This window comes from Anopheles maculipalpis, chromosome 2RL, assembly GCF_943734695.1.
Source record: "Anopheles maculipalpis chromosome 2RL, idAnoMacuDA_375_x, whole genome shotgun sequence".
Taxonomy (NCBI): domain Eukaryota; kingdom Metazoa; phylum Arthropoda; class Insecta; order Diptera; family Culicidae; genus Anopheles; species Anopheles maculipalpis.
In genome coordinates, this window is record NC_064871.1 from 30,630,098 (window position 1) to 30,657,159 (window position 27,062).

General features: G+C 40.2%; 1 protein-coding gene and 6 non-coding genes across 7 annotated transcripts in view; 2 read left to right on the forward strand and 5 right to left on the reverse strand.

Annotated features, from left to right (window-relative positions):
- The window catches only part of LOC126558885 (heme oxygenase 1), a 536,918-nt gene that overhangs the window by 98,767 nt on the left and 411,089 nt on the right, over nucleotides 1-27,062 (forward strand). The window lies entirely within an intron of this gene.
- Trnai-aau (transfer RNA isoleucine (anticodon AAU)) lies at nucleotides 15,890-15,963 on the reverse strand. Its single transcript has one exon. It is a non-coding gene; the product is annotated as a tRNA-Ile (tRNA).
- On the reverse strand, nucleotides 16,299-16,372 carry Trnai-aau (transfer RNA isoleucine (anticodon AAU)). The gene has a single exon. It is a non-coding gene; the product is annotated as a tRNA-Ile (tRNA).
- Trnai-aau (transfer RNA isoleucine (anticodon AAU)) lies at nucleotides 17,118-17,191 on the reverse strand. Its single transcript has one exon. It is a non-coding gene; the product is annotated as a tRNA-Ile (tRNA).
- Trnai-aau (transfer RNA isoleucine (anticodon AAU)) lies at nucleotides 17,841-17,914 on the reverse strand. The gene has a single exon. It is a non-coding gene; the product is annotated as a tRNA-Ile (tRNA).
- Trnaw-cca (transfer RNA tryptophan (anticodon CCA)) lies at nucleotides 19,797-19,868 on the forward strand. The gene has a single exon. It is a non-coding gene; the product is annotated as a tRNA-Trp (tRNA).
- Nucleotides 20,199-20,298, reverse strand: Trnay-gua (transfer RNA tyrosine (anticodon GUA)). The gene is made up of 2 exons: nucleotides 20,262-20,298; nucleotides 20,199-20,234 (listed from the first exon to the last, which is right to left on the reverse strand). It is a non-coding gene; the product is annotated as a tRNA-Tyr (tRNA).

A 27,062-nucleotide genomic window follows, 5' to 3' on the forward strand; every position in this document is an offset into this window, starting at 1 on the left:
CATCGTTGATGCTCGGTTGGTGTAGCTCGTTACAAAAACTACTTGCATACCATTGGATTATCCCTAATACCCTTTACATTCCGTTGCAATCCCATGAATAACTTGCACCGTGCGCATTTTCATAACAGTGGCTCGTTTCTGGCTTAACGGAAGTGCCTGGATGCCCATGCGCCCGTCAGCAATACGACGTCCACTCTGCCCATCGCCTTCGCACACGATCCGGTCCAAGCTACACGGCACCCGATACCCTAAGCCCAGTGCATGGAAAGCTGATAAAATTAAACAAAGCTCCCGTTTCGACGATCGAAACCACATCTACTAGGGAATGTTTTCGCAAAATCCTTCGCCAGATGCCCATTTCAATTCTGTTCGGCACTTCGTGTTTTGCGCAAGCATGGTACAATATTGTAAATAGTTTAATTATTTATGATGTGTGTTTGCATGAATTTTGTTTCATCTGGCAGGTTTGTCGCTGGGTACGTGAAAGCTTTTGATAAAGCGCGAATAGTTTGAATATACTTAACATAATTACAATGTTTGTGTATATAAGCGTTGTGTTGTATGTGACATGGTGGCAATACTTACAATACAGGGATCATATGGTCTGAATTGCCCAATATAGTAAGATGCATGTGATTGAGCTATATTTAAGGCTAAATGAGTTATCTAAAAATAAAATTCATAAAATACTTTTGTTATCTGTGGCTCTGTCACAGAGTCTTTACACGGCAAGACCGGATAACGACTCCTACCCAGACCACCTCTCGTAAACAGGGCTAGGCTATCTAGCTACGGGTAAAACAAAGTCAAGGAAAAATCCAGTAACTCAATAAAAGGAGTGAATTAAAAAATAAATTATAGATTGTAAAAGCGAAAGATATAAACCAAATCAGGCACAAAATCGCCATTAAACTTCAACTACTAATGTGCAGACTCGATAACGATCATACTAAATGTAAGGTTTTGCTTATACCGCTCAAGATTAAATCAACGCAGGACGTCATTTACGACATCTTCCGTCCATTCCCCGTCCACTCTCACCTCCCTTGCAATTCCGTTCGGTGCCAACAAAACAACCGATTACGACCGGACATTCAAGATTCGCATTGGCTACCCAACACAAAAGGGCTCAAGCTATACACGCGAAACGATAGCTTCTACCCCGAAACGGTCAAAAGCAACGAGCGAAATGGCCCATCTAAACGTGGGCGGGCTGTGCATCGTGTGGCCCCGGAACGGGAGCAAACCAAACCGCAAATTACCAGCAATTATGCAGCGAGGATAATTTGCAATCGAGGTTTATGCAACAGGTACCGGTTTCGGGGTCGAGATACAATTATCTACTAAACAATAGTCCGTACGATAGCGATTTCTGCTTTGGAGGGGTTTTCGGTGCCATGTCAGGCACCATTGTTACAGCATCTGGCAGCCACTTAGTGCGAGCTTCCGGGTATGGTTGTTGACTGCTTGCAGGAGGTCTAGAGTACGCAATCCTATGTTAGCCATCGTTTGAAATGTTACATGCTTGAAGGTTGGTGCCATTTAAAGTAAAACAATGGTGTAAAACTATATATTTTATATTGCATTGTATGTAAAACTATTGACATATTAAAGGGAAAACTTCCTCTAAATTTAAAGTGTTGTTTAAAATGTGCAAGGTATATGCAGTTTTAAATAAAATACTCAAATAATCATGAATAACAATTAAACTAACGTTTGCTTGTGAATACGCTTGAATGTAGGACATGATGTGTGCAGCAAATCCTCGTCGTAACACTAAGCGACGTTCAGTGTGCTAACCGTTGGAACGATTTCAAGCACGGCAAGAACACACAAAACCATAAATATAAATCTGAATAAACCAACCAACCAGATCAACTGGTCACTTTGCTTCCGGCATCCAATCGACCTAAATGGATCGCTTGTTGTTGAGCGTCCATCCGAAGGTTAGTCCGATGGGTCGCAACAGACCGGTTGCGTTTTGCAAAGCCGGAAGCGATCACACTAAATAAACTAGCACACTAGAACAATTGCAAAAGCGTTGGGTGGATGCATTTATCTGCATGCTACTCAACCGTGATTATCCTTCACAGTTTACCGTTGTCCAACTTGAATCCTTTGTTGATAGGGCACGGTACATAAGCTAATGGGAGAAAATGGAATTTCATGCGCTGGATGTCCGGTAGGTACAGTTTTCTGTGCCGAAGAAGAAAAGAAGAGAAAATCGAATGGGCTCAAGAGGCGTAGTGCAAAGCAAAAATAAATAAAACAATACACGCATTTACTGCGTAACGCATAAAATGCACGACACGCACCAAACCCAACGAACAGGACCGGCGGCACACAGCGCTAAGTGAGGTGAGTGTAATCCAATTAAATGACAAATAATTATTCCGTAAATTGTGATTTAAGTCTCCTAACGCAACCACACCCTCCAAACTGTACCGCAGCTTCGCAGGCTGCGAAGGATCAATCGCATAAATGGGAAACCATACCGAAGCGGAAAGACCCAGCCCAGCCGACGGGAATCGATAAAAACTCATTAAAAGCCATTTCGCTTCGAGAGTAATAGTAGAAAAATCGAAAAGGGGGTAAATCGTTTCGGAGAATTTACCAACATTCCGTACAGAAGCGACACACCTTCAACCGGAATAATCAAAACGCAGGACAAATGAAGGAATTATAAAGTAAGCAGCAATAGAAAAAAAGGAGGAAGTTTTCAAGCGCGTTCAAGTTGGGCTGACAGTTCGTACCTTTTGCCAATGCCAATACCAAACTGACGGCTCAGTTGATGGCACGATGCAAACGCACCTAACAGTTGCCGATAAACTCACTGTCAGGTGACAATTCACTTGGCGTCACAATTTACGACACCGATTCTTTGACAGCTTACTCTTGCAGCAGCGGGTTATAGCGGGGGTTGATAGCGCGTTTAGTGCATGATTACGGCCGACTTAGCGTTGGTCGGAAAGTGTGTGACACTGTACGGGATGGGTGGGATGGCTGCTAATTTTAACGAAAACCTATCCAACCGTAATGGAGGTATCGGCCGTTCGGGTTAGCGAACAAGATTAATTGTTCCTACCGGAGGCACGTCTTAATTGAAGCGATCCGTCCGGTGGAGAAGATTTGTGGGCAGGTGCGTATGCTGGAGAATGTAGCAATTTAGATTTATGATGCAGAAAGGATGTTTAAAAGAGAAATTTGTGTCAACAAATTGGAGCAGACATTATTTAAGAAGGATGTCTCTGCACGAATTGTAGATTGGTTTTAAACCTAAACCCACAGACCCACAAACATAGAACATTAGGAGTATAGAACTTCGAAGTCGTTAAAAATTTCACCCATCTTGAGTCATAATCAACAATGGCGTTAATCTCGAGGCCATAAAAATACGGCCTCACATACAGTCACATACGCCCCTGAGAATCTAATTATGTTCCTAGGAATACCTAGTACATACGGTACGTAGTTTCGAATTGTATTTATAGAAGTGTGACTTGCATGTGACTCAGTGGTCGGCTTAAATTGTAATAGAGTTATTGTTCGTTGATTAGATTTTTAGCTAAATTGTTTTATCGATTAAAGTTAATCGAATATTAAACAGCTTAGAATTCGAGAAGATATGGTCAGAATCAGCGTTGTGACAATCGATGGAATCAAAATTTCCAGTTCTTTAACATGTGGTAAGCGATGCTTTCTGAAAGCTTTGTGTTTACCTAAGGCGATGACCTCCAAGAATGCGAAGGAAGCTATCTAATAAGGGCAAAGGTACTTTGTCCGGGTAGCGCCCTGTGAGCTTAACTTTGAGAGTCGATTAGTTAATTATTGGAGCTTGCTAATAAAGCTAAGAGCCTCATATTAAATACAGAGCTTCATAGCGAGAGCATCATGTGTGCTGCAGAGTTATCTTTATTATTGTTATTGTTTATTGATCGTCCGCCGTTTACGGCTTAACGAAGCAGAAGCATTACAGTTTTACAAGACTTATAAGTTGAAACATATGCAACGTACACATAATTAGTTCGTAGTTAGACGGATGCGTAACAGATTTTTTAACATGGAAAGAGGCATATTAAAGTCAAACATGTGCGAATGCGTGTCGAATCGGCGTATCACGGATTTTAGAGGAGCATTATATCCATACTCCGTGCGCGTAACAAGTAACATTAGGTGATGTCTGGCGGATAGTCTGGGGACATTAAATCTAAGTTCTCCTAATAAATAATCGTCGATGTTCCAGAGACTCAAGGCCTAACAATTGACAACGCTCAGTGTATGATGGGAGGCAGGAACTATCAGCCCATCCTAACTTACGAATCGCGAAACGTGTGAACTTTCTTTGGACAGCCTCAAATCCGTTTATCCATTCGTTAGTGTATGGACAGCACACAGGTGAGCCGTATTCAAGGAGCGATCTAACCAGCGAGCAATACAGAGCTTTTAAACACCGGGAGTCGTCAAAGTCACGAGTCAGTTTGAATATTAATCCTAGAGTTCTATTGGCACGGTTGATAACGTTGTCGTAATGAAGTCCGAGGGACAATTTTTGGTCAAGTAAAACACCTAGGTCACGCATTTGTGCAGTTCTTGATACGCATACGCACTTTATATAATAATCATAATTGATTTCGCACGCGTAAGGGACAAAACGAAACACTTTTCGGTACATAGGGACAAACAGTTGAGGACGCACCAGTTGTTGAACACCGAGGCAGCTTGCTGTAGTTTAGCACAATCTTTGGTCGATTTTAAGGGCATAAACAGTTTCACATCGTCAGCGTATAGCAAATAGCAGTTTACAGGTAAAAGATCTATCTTGTTGAAAACTAAGGCTTAGTACAAAACATTGATCCCAATAAAAATTGCAAAAAACCATTGAATTTCTGTTTTGTCTGAATATTCCCTCTATCTGTAACATGTATTTCTGTAACCTTGATTTATTGATCTAAATAGAAAATGGTGGAGGAAGTAGCTTTGTAGTGAAAACTTATTATCACTTGACTTGATTTGTGACGAATATTAAAAGTTGATACTAAATCATTGGAATCGTTGCCGATCCTCCCATTAAATTAACATTTCTGAATAGGCAATGTTGGCATTAAAAGCACTTCCGTACTTTTAAACAAACTGAACTGCAGCAAAAAATATCTTTGAAATTTTACCTGGCTTAAATCGCTAGCATCATTAAGCTGCACCAAGGCCGAGATGAAGGTTAAGTTTCTTCTTATATGCTTCAATACAGACCATCCTCCTTCTATACAATCTATACAGACCTACTCAATGCTATCGTTCGCATGTATTGTTTAGCTGTTCGTCTAATGTTTTTTCTTAGTCTTGAGAAAACATTTTCCTTTCACCAAACTAAAAGGTTTAAAATTTCTTCTCGAAATCCGCAAAAAGGTTGGCTGATAAGATTATTCAACAAAAGGCAAACACAAACACAGGATGGTTGTATGTTTTGTGGGTTTTGTGTTTGGCAGGCAGGTTTACAGTGTTGAAAACATACGCTTAAAGATGAATGTTATGAGAATTTAAAGGTGGCGGCATGTTAGTAAATGCGGTGTAGCTAATAAACTTGTACACAGATTAAATACTTGATCTTGCTCATGATAACAGTATTTACAAATTTATCTGGTTGTCAAACAACTAACCATCAACAAGGGGTTACCAAAGTCGTAATAACCCAAATATAACCTCCTTTTCGGGATAAGTGTTACATTAGTCCGGAAAAGAAAAGACACCGCCCGAGTTCAACATTACAAAAGACAACGCCAAATCCTTCAAGGGGTATAAATCAGTCAAGCTTTGGACCACAGCAGACGACGCCGGTAGCAGCAAAAATATCTTCAAAGCACGAAGTATCGTAATGGTGTCCTGCAAACCACCAAAACCACATCGAACGAAGTGCTGAAGAGTGTGAGAAAGAGTCGAGGTGAAAGGATTAGCAACTTCAAACGGAAAAATGGAAGAAAAAAACCATGGTAAAAGTGTGTAAAGGGAAGCCGAGAAGGTGAACGAAACAATAATGCATCTGGTTCTGGTTGGATGAAGAAAACGATGCATCCTTTTTTTCTGTAAGAAAGACAACGAGTGTGCATCATGACAAAGAAACGTTTGAAAGAATGAGAACCACACTGCAAGACAGCGTGGAGTGTATGTGCAGTAAAATAGGTTACATACAGAAGAGACCGTAACCAGATCATGGCTCGTTACACGCATGTAGAACAATACCAATCACTGTTAAAAGGGAAGCCTCCAGCAGAAGGATTACAACGTAGCTGATGAAAAGGTTAAAAGGTTGGTCCTTCCAGTAACAAATACAAAACAGAATGCCTGCCAACTTATCGCCGACCTTCCCCCCAGTTGGTTGGTTTGTTCCGGTTTCCGGGCGTGCTGGTGCCCCAGAGCCGACGAACAGCACCAATTTCTTACACCGATTCCAGTTCGTAATCGTTATTGGAATGAGAAATGAAATTGTTAATAATTTATTTCTCACCACGGTACGATACATGGGCGTGCCTTTCGGCCAAAGCATGATTAGAAATTCATGGGAAAATAAATGTTTTACGCCAAAAACCCAAACAACACACCAGCGGAACACGTTAAGGAGAGGATGGATTCAACTACCGAATATGCTACAACTATGGGGCGGTGGAAGAAACCACTAACCGCCCCCCCACCAGCATTTATCGACCCGAAACCCCGGCTAAGGATGTGGGCCATCCGGCTCCGGGGTTCTGGAGCCATCAAACCATCATCCTTCAGGCCCTCGGTTTTTTTTTTTTTTTTTTTTTTTGCAGAGCGACGGCGATAGCGTTGGTGCTCAGGTGCAAAACTATTTATTTATACCCTGGGATGAATTTGCTATCCTTCAACCTAGTGCCACCTTGCCGAACCCCCACAATATGTCTGCCTGTGTGGACGGCATCACGAATGTGTCTTTTGCGTGGCGCGTGCAACTCAGCAAACGGCACAAAACAGTCTAAATGCGAAATTTCACTCAAACGTCCATATCGTGGTTGAAGAAAAGGTGGCGAAAAAGAAAAATCGCACGTAGTCCAAAGTAGTGATGCAGCAAAATGGCCCACCAGTGGCTCTACAAAAGGGGCCACACCAACTGATGGCGATGTGGGGAAGCGAAAAATGGCACCTTTCCACGCGCGTCTATTCCCGCCGGGAGACACAAACAAATCCAACGAAATAACTAACGGGGATGGCCACGGAGGCGTTTGCACGCGAACTCTCACCCACTTGGGCTGTACACACACACACACACTCTTGGTTGATTCGATTTCAGCTTCAGGGCCTTCAGTGGCTGGAGAGAACCACCCGAAGTAGTTCCGCGCCGTTTCGTTCCGGATCGATAGACGCCAGGACGAATGCCGGCTGGTGATAGACGGTATGACCAAAAACGGGGGGGAAATTACTATAGATTTATCTTCCTTAGTCTCATCTTGGATATCATTTTTCTCCGTTTTATGAGCCAAAGGGCGCCCGCAGACTCTCCAAAGCATACGGACGAACGAGGCCTCATCCAATTGAGGTGGCGAGATGATTGGGAAGGGGTTGTGATATTTTATGGTAAATTACCGACCGTTTTCGCCGTCACGAGGTGATAACTTTTCTCTTCGTTGGCTTCACTAGTTACCGGGGTGTTGACAGCACTGTCATTGGCAGATCCGCGGTAGATATTCTCGGTGCAGCAAGGGTTAAGGGTTTTGCTAGTTTTATTTCACCATATACCGATAATCATGCCATCAATTCAGCCTATTGCTGAGCTGTTTGGTCACACTCTTGGTGGAATTGGGTGATGAGGAGATGGCTTACAAACTCACAACAAGATGAAAAGGCAATGAAACCTCTCGGTTTAGTTCACGGCAGGAACAGATATCGAATCTCGTCTGGCCTATCCATCAGGAAAACAGGGTAAACAAGTGTCTTATAAGAAGTGTTAGTCGTATGAGTATTTTATTGTCATTTATAAGCTTTTTCTGTCGATTCACGATTGACAAGAAAAGATCTTCCGTTGGAGTAAAAATATCTAATGGCCGTTGATGAGATCACCTATGGAGTTCTTTGATCGAAGTGATGCTGTTCTAAAGCGCTGTCAGGTACTCATTTTGAATAATTGTTACATGGACGACTTCTTTATCAAGATGGTCGAGTTTAGACGGATGAAGTGAGCCATGGTTTTTAGTTTCACTATCGCAAAACCATCAAAAGATAAAGCCTTAGTTTATGCTGTACTAGAAGAGTTATTCAAAAGTTTGAGTAGTTTTCAGAAAGCGATATGTTGTTTTTGAATCTCCACATCACATCCGATCATAATGCAGCATAAGCATAAGCAATGAAGATAAAAGTTGTTATAAATATGATTTTCTCTCCCAGGGCTAAACTGCAAGTAATACATGGATACGTAAATACAACAGAAAAGTAATTCGATCTTATCATTAATGCTCATACATGAAGTACAATTTTTCATGTTGCAAGTTTTCTGGCTGTTTTTGTTGTTAACCAATGGTGTCATTCAGCTAAGCGTACTCAATCGATCAGGTATCGAATCGAACACGAGCAATGGATGCCTTTTGTGCATTCTGAACTAGAAGCGATTGTTAGCTTAGCGGACGTAACAATCGATTGTGATTGTGGTGTGTATGTCTACTGTTAACGTTGGAGTAGCCAGATCAGAGAGAAAAAAAACACTGCATTTGAACTCAGTGCACATGAGAAGCTTTGTCGTTTGGCCCGAATGAATAGGACAACTGCGAAGCGTATTCGTGGATCAAACATATGATCGACACAGATAAATGCGAACGAACAAAAAAGAGAGCTTCTTGTTTTCTATAGGTGAATTGGATGCATAATATTGCGTTGTAAAATTTTTTCTAACCTTGTACAAATACATGAAAAATGATTGTTTTCAATTTCTTAGAATGCTTCAAGACGGCAGTTGAGATGGAGGCGCCTGGTAGCTATCGCTACCAGAATTAATTTTTGGTCTGTGACTGTATTTGTAATTGAATTCTTCACAGTAAAGGATCCTGTTTCAGTCCCAAAAAAAATCATACGAATTTAAGAAACTAGCGAACATTATATTTTTGCTTTGTAGTGATTCATAAAAATAATAAAGCAGTAAACAAAACCTTTAAATACATATTTCGTTTTAATTTTCTCAGCAACTTAAAGCAAAAGTGTATGAAAATTTAAAAATATAAAATATTTTATTTATTTTATTTATTTATAATTAATAATGACGGTCCAGTGCAGTATTGTCAACACCGCTTGTGTTGAGTAAATTTTATAATCATCTTGATAAGGCATTTCCTCCTTATTCTTTGCCTTATCCCGGGCATATTCGGTTAAAAAAATATAAAATATCCCGATCAGATTTTACGGTCCATGCGAGCCCAGGATTAGGCATACTATTAGTCTATCAACTATTGCCTGTGATGAATTCAAATTAGAGATAATTAAATCTTTTTTTTTTAGCATCTTCTCTTCCCTTCCTTTCAATGGTCTCTTGACATGACTAAAAATAAAAATAAGCTTTCAAACTTAACAATAAATCTCGCTTCAAAAGTCAATAAAAAAATCCAGCAAAAGAAAAATCGTTCATAAATTCAAATATGGACACCATTTTCATTACAAACTCAGTTTTTGTTAGTTACGTCAGCATTATTTTTTCAATATCCGTTTCGAACAACGACTTTTTTTCCAGCCATCCTATTGCTACCATATCCCTCCCTTCAGGATCCACCAACATTGCATTCAGTTTACCGCTTCGCTTCAATGCACACACGGCCGGTAACATTTCTTACAAGTTACGACCGTATTCCCTGCACTGCCATATTGTTCCACAACTACCGGTGAATAATTAATGTAATCTTACGGCATAACGAGACGGAGTTTTTGCGCAGACCTTCGCCGAATCACTCAAATATGTGTGTGTGTGAGTGAGTGTACACGCAAATAGAGTTGAATGTTACCTTTTCGACGGAGGGGGGGGGGGGGGGGGTTTGTTTTTATTCGTTCATTGCTACCCTTCCCAAAATGCTGCAGGAAAAGGGCCGCACAAAAGGAAAGCGCGAATCGTGTGTGTGCGCTGTGAGTACAAAAAAACAACACATACACACACATACACACACGGACAGAGGCTGTTTCGCTCTGGAGGAAATTGATATATGCATGATACTGAGATTTATGAGCCACAGCGCCCAGGATGTGTATTCACGAGACTCACCTGGTTCACAATCAACTATCCGTTATTGCGGATGTAACGCTTTCCGTACTGTTTGTACATACGCGAAGTTCGAGGTGTGTTGTTTAAGGTATGAAAAAAGAATGGAAGTTTCACCCGTGACAGTGGTGCGTAACGTTTCACATCGTGCCTGGTTGGGTGAGCTTGGAATTGTGCCAAAATATTTAAGGTAAAAATCACAACCCAGCTGCCTGCAGCTGATAGTTTAAATCCCACGTAGAAGCTTTATGTTTCAGAGGGACCCATTCCACCTCCGAACAAAGCAACAACGTGTAAAAATTATTTAGAACCAAACCAAAACAGAACCTTTCCAGCACAAAAAAAAAGCAACAGAGAACCCATTCAACCGTACCAAACAGAGACATCAAAAGGCTCAACAGCTCGTAAGTGCTCAATCGAAAAAAACCTCCCCCTTTTAGTCAAGGGTTTCGACCCACAGCAGTCAATCGATTAGATGCCACCACCGTCGACCATATCTTCCCATCAGAAAGCTTCACATCCAAACGGTAGAAAACGGATCTTTATTTTTATCCCTCATCCAAACGCCCTCTGAATTGTGCCGATTGGCGAAACACTCGGGAGAGCTTATGCCTGACGCTGTCAAGAATCATACCGAAAGGGTTATTTGTATTAGGAGGGGACCGTACTACGGGTAGAACTTCTCATGCTCACCGAACGAGCCGGTTTGGTGATGCTGCCCTGGCAGATATATATTGATTCGCTTTCGCTGGTAGGATAATCGGCACCGATCCTTGCCGACAAGTCGATACACACACCATCACCACGGTACGGTGGCTTGATTCCTGGGGAAAGGTAAAGTCAAAGTTGGCTACATCCAGCAGACAAGCAACAGGGTGACAATGTTGCGTCCATGCGCAACAAACACACACACAGGACAAGGGCAAGAGTCTCGCACTGTCCACCGTCCTTTCTGGCCACCGATTATCCGTTGGGGTGTAAGGCGGGGTAAGAAAATGGATCGAAGTTTTGCGAATGGAGCAGGATACGGCATATAGGGCAGCGTTGCGGTACAATAACTGACGTAAGAGTTTTCAGATTAGATTTGCATTGGCAAGCGGGCTAGCATCATATCGACAGGGGATGCACGTGATTGTTGTGGGATGTGCGGATGGAAATATCTTTTTTTTATTATTGATTGAATTGTTTCTTTTCGACATAAGCACAAATTGTTGAAGTGTCTGAACATCGATTGATTTTTAATTGAGCTTAGCATAAAGGTTGAAAGTTTGTCTACAAGCAGTTACAAACAGAGCTTAACAGATCATATGGAATGTGTTTTTGAAGAGCAGTTACAAATTGCGAAATGTGAGATGCCTAATTTCCCTGTTTTTATTACAAGACAACTAACAGCTATACGATACAACTAACGACTATTTTTTGTCATTCAGATTGGATTGAGAAGTAAAAACTTACTTATAACTTAACTTATCTATTGCAATAGTGTTAACGATACATGTTGTTAGGCTTACGAACGCTTTTTATATGGATTGATAACTGTGTGCCACATTATAAAATCAAATGCTTATTTTAATAATAAAGAACCTTTTATTTAGAACTGTAGAAAATCATCAAAAACATCACTTTGAAAACTATTCTTAAAAATTGATAAACCAAACCATTGATTGACAAACAAAGCTACAAAATAAGTTAAATAACCTAAAATAAAAGCTGCAACGCTATACGTACCTTCTAAAATAGCAAACAGGAGCACCTGACCCAGGATGGTAAAGGTGTGCGTGCGTGTGTGAGTTTGTTTGGTTTATTTATTTTTTTCCTTTTCCTTTTCGTCCTAGCAACAGTTTCAGCAAAACTTTAGTCTCGCACTCACAGACACGCACACATACCGCCAAGGACATTCACCGTCCGGTCCCGGTTTTCGTCGTGTATCAATATCACCAACACTAAGGCATCGAACCACAGATTAAATGCCGTGTGACAGGGACAGTGAGCGCTCGCAAAAGCCGAATTCCGTTGCACCGTACGAAATGCGTGCTTCTGATGCACTAAGCGGCTCCCATTGGGTGCCACAGAGAAAAAGAGCGAGCGAGTACGTTTCCTTTTTAATGGGGCATTTACTTTTTGTTTTTCCTCCGTATGTTTATGTTGAAGTAAATTTTACGCAGCCATTTCAGCCGAAGGAAGAAGCTACAGGTAAACGGGACTGTACGCCGCGAAAAGAACAACACGGGCGCATGAAACACATTTGCATACCCTTCGGGCGCTTATTGATGAACCTTTCGAAGCGTTTTTTAGGCGTTTTGGTATATTTTTCGGAATTTTTTAATTTACATAATATCTTTCACTTAATCGTTTCACTAGTTTGCTACACTTAAACTTACTCACACACACACACATATATATAAACCGTTTGTTGCGCTGTTTTTTTTTCTATCTCTTAAGTTGCACTTTTCTCCCTTTGTAATGACAGCTAACCGATGAAAATAGTGAGACGCTAGCTAACGGACACGGTTTTAGCAGTGTGCGTTTTCCCTGCAAGCAGCGATACTGTGTATACACACCCGCCGCTTGTTGCGTGAGCCGAAGACAACTGTGCCAAAGCGAGACACACAAACACTCGTTCTTTGTCACTCTGCTCGCTGTTACTTTCGTCGCTAGCACGGGTCTGTATGCGTAAACGCTGGTGCGATAAGGGATATCAAACGCCAAAAACACAGCATTACACTACACACGCACACACTCGCATTCACTGTCACGCACAACAACAGGCAAGAATGAAAGCGATACTATTTCCTTGCGGGGATACAGACATCCAGGGCGCATGGATTGAGTGGAGGGGGTGGGGGATTGTTTCTCGGCGGTGATGGGTAAAATTCCCGGGGTTGAAATGTGATTCCTTCATCCAACTCACACAATTATAGCAGCGGTAGAAGCCCCAAATAAACGAAAATAAAAAATGATGTAAAAAAGGATTCACTGTTTGGGTTGAAGGCGAACGATTGGGGCACGCCGCAAAAAAAAGCCTCTAAATCACCAACCCAATGTGCGGTAACTTTCATTACTCATTTCGATAGTGCAGGACATCCTAGCGCACTGTTGCACACACAAAACACAACAAGTGGCCACACAGCACTCGCACAAACTCAACTTTCCCCGAAGGCGCCTGCCTATATCATTAGCGTTGGCTTTCGTTTTTCTTTGTTCCTATCAGTCCGTGCTATCGTTCGTGGGTTTTTTTCTTCTTCTTTCTCCACTGCACCACTGTCAGTGTACGTCAGTATGCCTTCTCACTCGTTTATCCTGTTGCACAGCGAGCTCTCACTCACGCGGCTGTTGCTTACGCCAACAAACATGTCACTGCCGTTTGCTGGATGCTAACCCCGCTAATTCAACACATTACATTTCGGTGCTGTTGGTTTGCATTTCACCTTGCAAATTTCACTCTTAGTAGTAGGAATTCGTAAAAGAAAAAGGACACACACCGATAGTGGGCACTATTTTGTTTTTGTCACGAATTCCACAACGCTCACTTACAGCCCGCAACAATCGTTTGCCCGTGTTGAGCTGGATGCACAATGGGTGAGATGGAATTGTTGTGAGTTTTAGAATATTTCATTAAAGTTAAACAAAATGTGTTAAAAAAAGAAGTTTAACTAAGCAATATGGCCTGATCGTTCAATATGAATAAAAAAAAGTAGTCAAACTTATTAATGATATTTGAAGGATAAGTCATTGTACTGGAAATAAAAAATAACACCTATGCAATAAATATGTATGATACATTGAATTATTTAACAAAAACTATTTTTAATTTTATAAAAGTACATTGTTAAGAACTGTTTTTAAAAGTTAAAACCTGCTAAAACTGCTGAGAATATTTTATATTGCTTTTTTTGAATGAAACACCAGGCGTCTCCAGCAGCTAATAAAGAATTGCTAATGAAGCTACTTTTTTCTTGTAAATACAAACAACAATCAATATAAAACTGTACTAATAAACTCATTAACTTTTTTATAGTTTTAATAAGACATTTAAAAACAAACACCAAATTTTAGTGTAGGAATGTGTCCAACACGGACGGCATTTACTCTCACTGTGCTCCTGCTGCAGGATGTTGCTTGTATATTATTGTTTTGCCTCTGTGTTTTTCCTTCACTCGTACGCACACTCCAACGCGCCAACCGGTGATAGCTTACCAATACAACCGTACACCCACCCTCTAGGGAATAGCGTACCTTTCGCAACTAGTCCCGGGGCACTTCTTTAACACTTTCCAAACCTCAATGCAAGAATCGATTCATCACTTGTATTTACAATTCTAGAAATTTGTCAGCTATGGTGTTGTTGTACAAATATGAAGGCGACGCATGAATGCCACACTGTTGATGTAGCCAGCGCACATAAGTTCACATCCATACATCCAGATGTCGTGTATTGCCTGGCCGTCTGTTCGCTGGTGTGGCACACAATTTTGCCCGTGGTTTTCCGCCCAACACGGATAAATGACGTCAATGATGCACCAGACCAGCCAGCGCAGTAAACAACAACCGTATCGTCATCATTATCGCCCACTGCACTGCATCACGTTACCTTATGCGCTAGGTGAATCCCCGGTACGAAACCGTACACAATTAGCAGGTAGGATAGTTTGACGATTGCTTACAAAAACTAGAGCTCGATTTGTGACGACCGTTTCGTGCCGGTTTGCACTACATGCTAGCTTCTATCGTTCACTATTTATTTCACGAAACACGAAACAAACGAATTGTGGTACGATGGGTTTTTGCTACTACGGAAACAATGCACAAAGAACCAGACACATTCAATGGGGTGTAAAATGCACGGAGCTGTTTTCCTTTCGACACACGGATTTTGACAGCTCCAGTAGACTGGTGGTAGTAGTAGTAGGATTGGATGTGCCGTACGCACACACACTAGTGCAACCATTTCACGCTGCGTGTTCGATGCGTGTACGGGAAAGGATATACGTTAACAGTACTGTTCTGTTTGGTTTGGGAAATAAATTTACTCGTTTTACTCGATAAAACAGGCATAGGCGTAGTAAGGTATATTGATTATGATTGTTGAAAAGTATATTTTCAAATACATTTAAATCCCTTACTACAATTCAAATTCTGCAGGACGATGAAAAGTTTCAAAACTCACCACGAGAGTGCGCATGAATAATATTTCTTAGAAATTGAAAAGCAAGAAGATATATAATTAAATGTTTTTTTTTCCTTTCTAGCATTTTATCAGATGAGATAACTTGTTAAAAATGTCTAACGTCGTTTGATATATTATTCATTACAAATTATACACCCGAAACTCGATATATCATCAAACAGACGATAGCAACTCTGGTGGTAGGTTTCTGAACTACAGCGTCACAACGTTTATTTTTGTACGGTTCGGTTATTTTCGTCACGTGGTGTGATCATGTGTTTCAAATTAGGGTTGGGAAATGGCAAAGAAAACAACGATGCCACGATTATATCAAAGTGTGTGCACGCGTTTATCTGAGAGTATGTAAAAACCAATATTAAACATTATGGTTGTCCTGATTATTTCGAACTAAAAAATGTTTTAAAAAGAGGATAATTCAGATTATCAGTGCAGATTTCGTGGCCAAAATAGATACCAGGATGTGGCTCCAGAGAGGATCGAACTCACGACCTTCGCGTTATTAGCACGACGCTCTAACCAGCTGAGCTATGGAGCCTCTATTGTTTTGTTTACTGTAATGAACCGTTCAAATCGGTTTACAACACTTGGCATGTGTATTTTTGTGTAGGGTTGCATAGCTGTTTGCGCAGATGTATGGTAGCACAAACATACAGCATAGTGTATTTGTTGTACATTTTGTTCAAATTCAATCATTCATACTGAATAGTTTACAAACAAAGAATTTTGTTGTTGTTGTCTATTGATAAAAGTAGCAAATGCAGTCTGTTATATGTAAAATATCCGTGTAAGATGTTATTAATATAAACTAATGCTCTGAAGTTTGTAATTTGTGGTAACAATGATAAAATAAACAAAACATGCGAATCACTTTGGCTCCAGAGAGGATCGAACTCACGACCTTCGCGTTATTAGCACGACGCTCTAACCAGCTGAGCTATGGAGCCTCTATTGTTTCTAGAGCGTTCGTTTACGCTGGGATCCCGAAGCAATCTATTCAAAATATTTTTTTTCCTATTTTTATTTCCAATACACTATAACAACACCGCCCAAAACATTTCAGCGAGTAAATTTTATGAAAACTGATATAATACTAGTATATTGAGGGATCAATTGTTTAAAGAAACGAAATATTAATGATTAAAACAATGAGCTAATTAAAGTTGTACATCGTTTACTTGAATTAATGAGTTTTTAGACGAAAATACTGGTATCTATCTTTAATATCCAGTTACAGTCAAACGAAAAGAAGGAATCAATAAACGACAAATCCAGATCAATAGATTGCGTTAATGAATGTAAGTCGTGATTAATATTTTATATTTTATAATATTAGATTGTCGCTAGATAAATAAATATAAAATGTAAAATTTTATAACTAGTCAAATTCCATTTTTATTAATCTGCTATTCCTGTCTTCTGGAAAAGGTAATATATTTCATAGCAAAAGATATTTTTTCGAATATTAAACGTGAGCTTTTAAAATTTAACACACTCGTGTAACTTGAGAATTAGTAAGTTAAGAATATTACTCGCAGTACGACTGAATATGCAAATGTAGTGAGAATTGTGTTGTTATGAGTTGCTATTTTTGTACAAAATCCAATATTTTTTTTAATATCTGCTTTAACAACCCTATAGGAATTATCAACAATGGTCAGTAATAATCAAACAGGCAAAAACACCGCATACTGGCTCCAGAGAGGATCGAACTCACGACCTTCGCGTTATTAGCACGACGCTCTAACCAGCTGAGCTATGGAGCCCCTATTTCTTTGAGATCCTTTGTTACAGGTCGGATCGCCATGCAATCCATTCAAAGCTTTGTTAGTGTTTTTTTTAATGTTTTGCGTTTTTATTTTCACACTATGTTATCAACAACTAGCTGACTAGCTATTCTTTTCAGCTGCGTCGTTAATTAGCATATCAGGAGATATTGAATTAACTAAATTATAAATTGTTTTGCTTTAATTTCTAATTATTTAAGCTGGAAAACGCAGATTCAACTTTTCAGTGACACTTAAATGAAATTAAAAAAAATCACATGTCAAGACCGCTCGAAGTTTTGTTACGGTGTATTAATGATGTAGCTTGTTTATGTTTGATTTATGAGAATCTTGGCCAGTTCGAGTTTTTCTGTCTTTATTTTATCTGTTATTCTTTTTTATTTTATGTATAGTAATAATAAATAGAAGTTTATAAAACAACTTAATATTTCCGAGGCTGTTTCCTCAATTTCACAAATGTAATATTTCATTCATAATTTTTATTTATTTTTAAAATGTTTTTTAAGATGTCGAACAGATGGATGAAATTAGATGTAAACTTCCTTACTCAACACACTTACTCCCTTTTATTTTTTCCATTTAAGACGACGCGATGAACATGCAAATTTAAAACAAAATGTACCTCAATTGGCTCCAGAGAGGATCGAACTCACGACCTTCGCGTTATTAGCACGACGCTCTAACCAGCTGAGCTATGGAGCCGCTTATTTGATTCACATTTCAATTATTAAACAATTCGCTTGAAGCTATTTATACTCGTTGATCGAACTGTAGATTAGATGCGATAATTCCCGAATTGCTCCATATCGCAACACAGTCTCAAACGCGCTTTATAAATTGATAAGCTCCTGCATGCTCCTGTAAGCGTAAGAACTCTCACTAATGAAAACGATCTGATAAGACATAATTCGTAATCGGTATTACGTTTGCTCGACTGCTCAAGCGGCCGGAGCATTTATTTTTTCACCATTCTACTTAGCCCAGCAGCAGCAGCAGCAAATTGAAACCGTCGGTGGTGGTGTTTCACAGACCTTTAAATAAAAGAAACTTCAGCTCGGATCTGGCTGCGAATGCAAACCTGAATTGTAACATTATCCATACATTATTGATGCCATCGTGTGCCTGGTGCTGGCTTCGCATTGATCCGTGGACTTATCTGGGCATCAGAAAAATCATAACTCACGCAACGGTGATGAGCCCTCGTCATAATCATCATGCTCAACATAATCGGAGACCTGAGCCCAAAACGAACTACGCAGAAGAGCATCTCGTCGTTTCATTAGCATGAATAATTGATCCCGCCCTATCGGAAGTGTACCGCTGTAGGTTGCCGTTGTGTGCCGCGCAGGTATTCGTCGAAAATCCGGAATTTCATACATTTTTAAGCGGTACTGGTGCGTTCGCCAAATTAGTTCGCCCGGCTGTAAACAAATGTGAGCTTGTTTAAGAAGCCACCGGGGAGATACGTGGACCGGGAGCCTGGGAAGATGCGGAGTGCCCGGTTGGATCAATCTTCTTTCGGAATCGGAATAGCAATGTAAGATTTTAATAAATAAATGGTTTGCTGCTTTTCGTCACAAGTGTGGCGCAGCCTGTCAGCCTTGATTGGCAAGAGAAAGGAAATCAGAAAGCATCCAAAGTCACAAAAAAGGAACTGATCGTTGTACTTCTACTGTTAGCCTCGTTAAAGATGTGGAAAATATGGAGGAAAAAATGCTGAGCAAAGGAAGAATTCAATTAAAACTTTGCTTCCGTTCTAAAGTCTTCGGGCTGGGTGGGTAGATTTCACATCGATGTGACACAGCTAGGAGTTGTGATTTGAAAGGGTGCAGAGAAGAATAACAAAATGTCCGTTGCAAGGTCCGTTGCCGTCAATTGGAATCAGAGTAACATAGTTCTAGAGAAGGAGTACTGCACCTTAAAAATAATCTTGCCTGGCTATTATATATTGGACACCTTGGCACACACAGAGATCCTTACAATTACGCCGTTCCTGCTGACCTGTTGCAATATAATCGGCAACGTCGGCCATCGGTATTCTTTACCAAATCTCCTAAAGTTACTCTTCCTCTTTGCAGATGGTAACTGTGTGTGCGCCTTTGCCACTATGCTCAACTTTGGCCGCTAACTTGTGGCGTTAGGGATGTGTTTAATCAATTTCAGTTTAATTAAAATTCACTTTACCGAAACTGGATTATAAGTTACACTGGTTGGCAAGAAGTAGGTGCCGTAGTCAGAGAGCTGAGGTAGCAGTAGAAGTTTGTTTGATTTTCACTTAGTCGTCGTTTCACCCTTCTCCTGTAGATTGACAACGATTACCGGGATCTGCTGGCGGTAGTTTACAATACCACAGCTCCCCGAGCTGGACTGTGGAACCTGTTAAGACCAGCAGCAGCTTTTGCGATGTGGAAAGCAAAAAATCTCCCCAGTGCACTTTTAAGCATGCAGCCACAACAATTGATCATACAAGCGGGTGAACTGTTTTATCGTGCGGTGGTTTTAATTAAGAACCGTCAGTGTTAAAAAAAAACTACACACCACAACAGCCATGCTGCTTGGGAAAACAATAGGCAAGTTCCAAGAAGACTCCGTGGCGCAACGGTAGCGCGTCTGACTCCAGATCAGAAGGTTGCGTGTTCAAATCACGTCGGGGTCAATTTGTGTTATACAAACTTTCATTTTATTTATTTACACTTACTTACTAATAGTTGAAGTAACTTGCATCTTATTTAGTACAACACGTTTAATAATATACAATAAAAAAGTAATAAATTAACACTTTAGTTTTGATAAAGTGGTGATAAAAACTGTTATTCTTAATTTTCTTCATGTTTTTGTGCAATGATTAACTCTTAGAAAAAACCCAGCAATTATTTTATTAAATAATAAACCCCAGTTTAGATATAAATAACCCCAGTTTAGTAACTTCTATTCATATTTGAAATGTTGAAATGAAGAAAATAAAATGACATCTGCCATTTCTCTCTCCTTCGAGCCGGATTTGAACCAGCGACCTATGGATTTCTATCGCAACACCACCAATGATTCTCTACAGTCCACCGCTCTACCAACTGAGCTATCGAAGGCTGTTAAACTTGAGTCGCCAGAAAAGATCCAGAATGTGTGTCTAACTTTTGATGATGTTTTTTAAATGATGATTTAAATGATATTGGTTTACAAATTAGCTTTGGTAATAATTGTAACAAAATTTTAAAAAAAACCGTTGCAATTTGTCGATTGATAGTCGTTTGCGCACATTGCAAACTGATCTGGAGCTAATAGTAATCTAACAAAAAACATTCTTATCTCTTGATAGCATATGCGCATCTGCGCAACGTTGGTAAATTAAAAGTTGAAACAATATTTTGCATCTTATCGTTGAATAACTGCTACCAGTATCATTCATCATATTCTTCGAAGATATCGCATACTCCATCGACCCATAATCCATTCCTTCGGTGCGGCAAAGTTGAGCACTTTATTACAGACTCAAACTTCCTTCCTGCCTTACCGGTGATAGCAGGAGAGAAGGTGGAAACAATGATGAAATCGTGGTAATTGGTAGGATGTTGCAGATTTTATTTGTTTTGAAAGTTAAAAACTTTGCCCCGCGCACTATTGTACACTTGATATCGAGAAAGTTGCTGGTGTCAGGAAGCACCTGTAGTCTTTGGAGGCGCACAATGGGTTAAACGATGGCAGAATAGGTTGTAGGAATCTGATTATAATAATCTTTAGAACCAACTGATTTATTTTCATAACGAAATCAACACAATTATTTGTATCAACACAAGCGAATTCTTCTCAAATATTAGATCAAAGTTAAGTTACTAGCAGGTATGTTCTTCGTAGATTAAACAAATAAGTAGTGTGCTGGAAAAAATAAAAGAAAACAGGATTAAGTGTGTTTTAGTTCTTATTCAGTTTATAAATCACCAACATAAAAAAAACTGTGGGACTACAACAATTTTTTTTTGGAAATTATGCAAAATTGAAGCAGTGAAAACAAAAATATAAAGCTGACCAAAATGTTAAGATAAGTTAAGCTTTAAGATAGTTAATTAATAACGGCCAAAAAGAACTATTTACATTTTTTCTATGATAATTGAAATGACGAATTATTGTATAAATTGTATGTTAATTGGTTAATTGTACTCATTGTATTGTACAGAACTACACAACAATATAAACATAATAATAGCAAAAAGGAAACAGACGTATCAATAGATACCGACATAATCATCATTCGTAAAGCTTTAAAAGCTTAAAAATCTTGAGAAATTAATATTACTCCAAACACACATTTATGTACCCCGACAACACCACTATCCCTTAAGATCCGACGTTAAGAACTCGCACCGAAAGCGGTACACTTTTAATTACTAAATATTGATAAGCACTTTCTCGTTCGGATGGACCTTTCGTCCGTACAGCGTTCAATCCTGCTGCTTCGTTTCATTTGCATCCCATCCGTACGGTGCACCTATTACCGGATGCTCGATTTTTGCTAGCTTAGTTAGTTTCTTCACCGTAAATCGCGCCCTTTTTGTCCGCCACAAGATGGCGCTCCGTAAAAGTTTTTCCATTAATTTATACCACCCATCCCGCCCAGCCCACAATGTTGTTCTATTCGTTTGTAGTGATTGGCCAAGTAGAATAAAGCCCCAGCATGAACATGATAGTGGATTATTAAGTGGTGGAAAGAACGGGCAGGAGGAACAGAAAAAAAATCATCCCTACACTAACACGGTGTTGCGAATCGAAACAGAACGCACATCATCGCTTTACAGGTAGCGTTGTAATTGAAATTCAGAAGATTAAGCACTAATTATTCATTCATTGAATCAACCAACTCACCGTGCAGCGGCTCGAAACTTGCTGCAAAAGCGTACCAGGGTGGGTGACCATCAGTCACCATAATCGTCATTCGCGTCGTCGCTGACAGATGACAACCCGGCAAACGACGACGATGATGGTGACGTTTCAACTCGTAACTCGTTCACCTTTGGCTTGGCATGGGAAGCAAATTAATTCCCAATTCAGCTCCTGCCTCGAACATGTGGGCATGTAGAAGGTGTGGAAAATACATGCCCAAAAACACCCCTGTGTTGTGTAGCGATGGTGGGGTGCAAAATCTGTCCCTCTCGTATGTGCACGCCCTGGCAGACACATCCGATTGCTGAGTCGCTTGGACAGAAACAGTTGCTCTGGAACAGGTGTTTCTGGCCGGTCATTTCCGATGCTGCGTTACTACAAAACGCTCGTTAAATCGGCTTTGATTTCTAAATTTTGCATGTAAATTGGAGACACACAATGTGTGTTCATTCGCATTTATGCACAAAGGCGAGCATAAATGCAGGAGCATCTGTTCCGATACCGATTCGACGATTAGGTTCACCGGCGGCTCCGCTTTTTTAAAACCAACAACGACGATGGAGTTATTATTTCATATTTTTTTCTTTGTGTCGTGCAAGTCTTTGCCAAAGGTTCGCTAGAGGTTCTTCGGTTTGGTTTTCGCAGAAGAGAACCTCACACCAGAAGCAACATACAGTTCGACATCGATTTGTGGACTGTATCGTAAATTTAATTAAACACCTATTCACGGTGGCAAATTTCAATCGTACGTGTGACTGTGGTATACGGTAAAACAACTTCTGCAACTCCTGCTAGAGCCTGGGCAGCATATTTGAGAATCCGGAACGCTAGTAGAGGGTTTAAACTTTATCCTTCGTACTAGAAGGCACCCGAGCTAGCGCAATCTCGGGAGATTTGTGGAGCAAAATGTTACCGTAATTGGACGGTATCGTTTGGGACGGACCCGGTCGTGTCGTTGCCGTTGACGCAATTATACAGTTCGCATAAGTTAATGCCGGCGCGAACTGGACTGCCGTTTCCTTCGGCGCTTAGGTTGAAGCAAACCTCATGGTTATGCTTGTCCGGACACAGTTGGACTTCATTTACCGGCATGATCGTGCTGTGGGAGGGTGGCCATAATCATATTGCGGAGAGCAATAAATTCATTTTAGCTAATAATATTATTTTATCATCACCTATGATCGGTGCTGAAGTGGCGTGTGCGCCACCGTGTGTTCAGCTGGGATATCTTCTTAAGTGGATCTTTATTAGTAGATTCACATTCATTAGGGTAGATGCAACGTGTTATGAGTGTGGGAAATTCTCTATTGAAATAATAATCAGGAACGGGTTATACGACACACACTCGTTTTATAGTCATGTATAAAGTTATATAACTATTAAGAAGAAACTCTATTGTTCCGTCATATTTAATTATTAATAAATATTAAGAAGAAGCTTATGAAAACTAAACGTAATCTTACAGATCACTTTCAACTCACTGTTGGTATACAAATGATATTATTTGTAAAACAATGGTTGCTTTCGAAACTTTAAATTATGCATGTTTGTTATAAAAGGATCGCATTTCTCGCAATCCAAAAATTCGAGATGAAGTTTTATATGTACGAAAAACTAATATGCGTTACAAAAGGATAAACAATTTCCGGCGAACCGGCGAATTATTGTTGCATTTGTTGTGAGTTTTCCCCGCACAGTGAAGGAGTGCTGCGACGTCGTAGAAAAATTGTTTGTGAAATATCTGTCTCAGTATCAGGCGAAAACTGGACGAAAAAAGTTGAAGTGGGAGTCGGTTCGTCGAAATATGAGCTATTCGATCTGGAAGATCGCTGCTGGACTGGATACGTCAACCAGAACTACCACGTCACACCATCATGACGAAGGATCTAAGATACAAGTTCTACATGTAGCGTGGGCTTGTGTTTTCTTGCTGTTCATACTTCCCAGTTTTAAGGTCTTTTGGTTTGAAGTGTTTGGGTCTGCTCTAACGTCTAATGTCTTTGTATCAAGATTGTCGTTTTTAAAGTTGTATAAATGTGAGTACCCTACCGGAAAGCATTGAAGATCAGTGATTCGACTAGATGTATGCTGCTTGGTCTGCCTTCTTTAGGGATCTGCCTTGACGGCAGCATCGATATCCCGAAGATTCCCTCGGCAATCAACTTGTACGTCCCAGGCAGGCAGCCGTCACTGACCATCGGACATCGTTCGACTCTTTTGGCTCTTGTTTTACAGATGTGCCGTGCCTTCAATACTTCTTTCGACGTCACTTAGTATATTATGCCCGTGTTTATCTGTGTATACGTGTTATGTGTCACACTTATTTGTATTTCCAACACAGTATCGAGAGGACTCACTTGTCCATAGAAAAATAAACATTAAACATTAAGCATGATCGAAAATAAGTTGACATCGTGGTATAAATACTCAATTCAAAAATGTTACTTTAGTAAGGATAACAGTCAAGATCTAAACCCGTGTGCATCATTGTGATTGATCATTTATATCAGAATCTCGCTCGTGTTGGAATGTTATTAAATCCAATAAAGAGATAATTAATTAACGAATCGATGTGTAAAAAATCAGCTGCCAAGCTTGCAATTTACTAACAATATGTAAATAGGTTGATGTTTCATAAGAAAACTGAAATCATGGATCAAATTTTGCTGCTTTTTTTGCCTTAAGTAATTTTCCATTTCGCTTATTACGTATGAAACAAGGCTGCAACGGTGTAAGGATAGTACCTGTAGCACTATCACAGGTTATAGTTGGAATCCTTCCCACTCAAGACCGGCCAATTACTGAACCTAACCCAAACGATTACGCAGACAGTGGAATGAATCGTGCCAGGAATGCTGTGCACGTCGTTCCGACTGGTTTGCAGAAATGGTTCAATTATTTTTAATGAATTGAATCACTATTTACTCTTCCCAGTTGCTTGGGACCAGGCCGTCCGAGATCCGATGGGAGCTGTCTAGCTTATACCGGGCGCACGCAACAAGTGTGCACCTGAATGCTGTCCCATTTGCGTTCCAACTCTAAGCAGTGCTATTAATTGTAGTGAAACGAACAAATGAATGCACTACAATGGCGAAGCCTATCGTTGTTCTAATACTGCTTGTGGGATGGGCTTTGCTTCAGACGACAAAATTGTGCCCTATGTTCGTTTTTCCATTTTTCAAAAGGATGCAAAAGAACCTTCCGAATTGAAGGCAACTACACAAACGGGTCGCTTAAGGAGCGTTTTTTTAATCTTTACATTTCATTTATTTGCAGTCCCACTATCAGAACCTGCAGCTCTGTGGTCTGTTTGGGAAGACAAAAAAAAAGAAGTTGAGTTCCTTTGCAGCTCCACGTAGACTTTCCATGATAAAGGTTTCATGTAGCAAATTTGTAAACAGGCCCTTACTAGCAACAAGATGTACAAAAAGAGTCCCAAGAATGAGAAGTTAAACCTCACCACAAACTAGGCATCAAGGAATTAGCCGCCGTACGAGTCCCTCGTCTCCGGCTCGCATGTGATGCTACGGCTGTGCAAAAACGCAAAACGGTCGGTGCCCGCCCTCGGGTGGGCAGCCATCCGTTGATGGGGAAACCTTTCAACCGTACGAATACCCCGTTACTAATGTGTCAGTCAGTTTTTCCCATGATTAACTTTTCCATATTTAATGAGTAAAATGTTGGCAAAGGATTAGCTTTTAACTGCCGTACCCTGTACTTTGTTCCAGGTACGATCAGTCGTAGCCCTGACAGCCCTGTACCGTACCGCATCAAAGGCTCATCGCCAGGAATTCTGCTCCTGTCGGAGGCTACCCTGATGAGTAGGATCTCGGCGAACCCCGTCACGAACCGAGCCTGTGCCGGGCTCTCATTTTTCTGCTCTCGCATTTCCACCGACGGTTGGTGGTGGTTCGCATCTAGGATCAAGACCGGTTGCATATTGTTTATTTTTTTCTCAAATTACCCCATTGCTTCATGAAAAACCCTTGATATCTACGACGTAGAATTGCCCGTATCACAGTAAGTTCAGCTAGGCAGCTAAAAGGTGATAGAAATTAAAATTTGTTCGGAAAAAAATGCGATAAAATCATAAAATCTTTCTTCATGCTTGTGAAGCGGTTGCCGTTAGCTTGTGAGCTAGAATGCTTAAGTAGCTTTGAAATGAAATGAAAATTTAATGCATTTTCTTCAAAATTACTTTCACACCCATTTGCTGATGGCTATTCACGGCCGGAGGTTCGAGAGACGTTAGGGCTGCAGATGATAGAAAGTAACATTTGTAAGTCTATTTTTCAATTTGCTTGATTAACTTTTCAAATCATCTTCATACGTTTTTTTTTTTTTTTTTGGGGATCATAAGTCTTAATGTTGATTCTTTATTCCTGTTATTTGCTTTATATGTTTTCCAAAATTATGATTATTTGAAACGGCATCCTCATCCCACAGAGAAAAACCTCTTTTAATCCTATTATTTTGATGCAACTGTATTGTAGTGAAATAGCAGCTCGAAACTCCGCAAATCGCGCGATAATACAATTTGAAACGGAATTAATAAAAGGTTTCTTTTAACAAATAAATAATGTATAAGGATAATTGTATTCGCTCTGTTTGTGACACTTATGAAATGTTGATTATCAACTACCGTGTGCGTTCGCTTTCATCATTATAGCAGAAAGCGGGATTTAAATTTCCAACAGCGCTCCATCATAATTCAGATGCATTGTAACGTGCATCACTCGGTACTTTCCACCGCCACCGCCCTCTTTTACCGTCCGTTTTGGGGGCGAGAATTTGCCGGAGGACAATCAGGTGTTAAGCTGATTAAAAATAATTATTCCATTTGTCACTTGACAAAGCAACAAAAAGCATAACCACCGACCATCGACAGTACGAACCGCCTCCTCTCGGAGACGCGTGATGGCCAACACCAGGCTGAGTTATGGAGCGTTACATTGTGTGGTTGTGTATCAGTAGT